Below are 3,334 nucleotides of genomic sequence, written 5' to 3' on the forward strand. Positions count from 1 at the left end.
CCCCGATTTTTTTTTTTTTTTTTCTTAGTGAAAATCGTCCAGGTGTTAGTCTGAAAATTTACCTTAAAATATTCTACTGAAAGAAATGTAATGACACTGATTAAAGATATTTAAGTGAGAGACACGAAGCTCGAGGGAACATTCTACGTATGAAATGGGATGGAGTAGGCTCCCCACATAATGTGGTCAAAGGGAAGTAACCCATACATTTATGGCATTGAATAAAAAACTGGAACCTGATGACATGTTTAGTCTTTTTGCTAAATTTACCTTCAAACCTCTTCTTGGTGAAATTCCGTTACGTTGAAGAATATGTAGATTTAAATTTTAATTCTTGACATTTTTTTGCCACTATAACATGGCTGTTCTATAAAGAACTATGTTATGCAGTGTTTTGATTTGAGTGACTTAACCTTGATATAAAGGGAAAATGCATTTGATGATCAGAGAGAGAGAGAATTTAATTATATTCATAGACAATTTAATTATATGTGGGAAAGATCAAAATGACCATGATAAGAATTTAGAAAAATTTGAAATAGCAGCAAAAAGTGAGGGTCTCGTTATGAATGAAGAGAAATACGTTTACTGAAAATCAACTCTAGACTTTCTTGGATACCATATCTCACACAATACCCACATACCCGACCCAGAAAAGCTTGCTCTACTCAGTCTTTTTACACCAACCGACCAGAAATAATTTAAATTGGTATGATTTCTCATAATGCTAAGTGGATCTCCAAATTTTCTGACAAGATATATCCTCTCAATAACGTGTCAAAATTTCCTCTAAACAGTCAACAAGTAAAGTGTAGCAGAAGTGATTTGACACTGTCATAATGTGTGAGATGTGTTCGTTTTGACTCATCTAGGCTTAATTAAATACTGGGATATCGGTTCCACAAGCCTTTTCATTCCAGGTCACATGACCTCATAATTAAATGAATCTGTCGTTTGTATTGGTCCAGCTGTCCACTCATGCTGGTGCAACAGTTCATTTTTCCTTATGCGGGAAATTAATCATGGAAGAAACAACTGTAGCAAGAACAACAAAAGAAAACTACATAAAAGATTATATTTTATTCATTAATATATATTAACCCTTTCGTTACTGTATTTATTTTGAGATGCTGTGTTTCTTTCAATTACGTTAAATATAACAAAGAACTTAGAAAAATAACTTAGTTATCATTAAGCTAGTGTTAGGAACATAAATTGTGACTAAGGTTTGGTGAAAGATTTTAATTCAGAACTTATGAAAATGAGATATTTGTACAGTTCTATATTTAAGAGATGAGGAATTATGTACATTATTTGCATTTGACGGATATTTATCCTCATCTTGTTTGTTGTAGTTAAGAGTGTGGGCTACTAACCCCAAGATTCCGAGTTCGATTCCAAGCAGTGACCTGAATAATATAATAATAATAATAATATCCTAAAATACCTTAGGAATGAGAACCCAGATTTGAAATTTCCCCAAGACACCTGATAAAGGCTGGTGGGTATATCAGCCGAAATGTTGTGTTAACAACAAACAAGATGAGGACAAATATTTGTCAAATGTAAATAATGTAAGACAATTGTACTCAGTGTCAGAACCGGTTTCAGCCGGGTTGGTAACGAAAGGGTTAAATTGGAAACAACATTATCTATGGGTTTTACATGTTTGAGTAAACAACAACAACAACAATAATAATAATGGTTTGAAATTTTGTCAAGAGGGCAGCAATATATATATATATATATATATATATATATATATATATACATACATACAGATATACATACATACATATATATATGTGTGCATAAGTTGGTGTTGTTATGCATGTGTTGTGCTGTTCCATGTGTGCTGTATTGTGCATGTGTTGTGCTGTTTTGTATGTGTATGTGTTATTGTTGTGCCAGATGTTTCCATGTTGTGTAGCGATAAGATATAAAATAAAATGAAGAAAGGATTGAAAATTGTCAAAGACACCATCACCAACAAAACTAAAAGATTATCATGGATACTGCCATCACCAACACCATCACAAGACTCTCACCACTGCTATCTTTACACACCACCATCACTTTTGTCTCACTGTCTCTCCCTCTCTCTCTCTCACACACACAGACAAATCATTAAGATTTTTATTTTCCCAAACATCATCACAACCACCATCATCATTGATACCTGCTCGATCATCATCACTGTCACCATCATCATCATCATCACACACATGGTCACACACACACCCTCACCCTCACCACATGAGTGCATGTTAACACAGGCATACTTCAACTTATGAATGTAGTTGTTCCCAAGATAGATAAATACAGAGATATATTGACAGATAGATATGTGTGTGTGTGTATGTTTATCAACACTTTAACATGGGTGTTTTCTAAGAACCAACAATTCTGCTATTTTAACCCCAGGAAGACATCTCCTCTAGCTGGTTACTCAGTGTGTTTTGCACACAACATTCATTACAAGCGGGTGAGAACTCCTGCCACTCTAGCTCCAAGACCACCACATCATGTAATTTCGATCTTATTGGATCACCTCAGTGGTGGGCACGGCAATGGTCTGACCTCGCTCGCAATATATAGACTATAGTGTCATACGATCACTGACCTTGTAACTAGCAAACTAGTCCATTAGAAAATCTGTTCAAGATGATGTATATATATATATAAACATATATGTGTGTATCTGTCTATCTATCTATCTATATATATAATTATATATATATATACCTTCAAAGGAATGTCTCGTGCAATGACTAAGAAAAATAGTCTAATAATGGAGCATATAAGCCCTCGACAGAAAAAAATATAGGCTTTCCTATCCATGTGGGACTCGAACCCACATCCCTTTGTTAACACAACTAAGTGTGTTACCATTATATCTGTTTTAATAAAGATTTTGTACCTATTTTCATGTGTGTTTATTTCATTTTCCTTCTTCAGTTTTCTGTTAACATTTTTATGCATTTAAATATGCACCAAGAGCGACGTTAAATGAGACAAACTGACTGAAGTTGAGTCCCCCCCACCATTTATTTCTTTAGAAAAAAAAAAGGATATAAAGTCAAAAAAAGATGTAACTTGAACTGGCCTAAGTTGAAGTATGCCTGTATATATATTTATGTACGTGCTCACACGCATACACACACTACACTTGTTCCATTATCCTTTTACCACATTTCACAACACTATTTCATGCCTTTACACCAGTCCTCACAAAGTCTTTGAGAGTCATTGAAATAATAAAAAATACAAAAAACAATATATTTACCCAAGGAGGGAGCTTCTATTTTAACAGTAAATATATAGGTTGATATAT

The sequence above is a fragment of the Octopus bimaculoides genome, chromosome 27, assembly GCF_001194135.2.
Source record: "Octopus bimaculoides isolate UCB-OBI-ISO-001 chromosome 27, ASM119413v2, whole genome shotgun sequence".
Taxonomy (NCBI): Eukaryota; Metazoa; Mollusca; class Cephalopoda; order Octopoda; family Octopodidae; genus Octopus; species Octopus bimaculoides.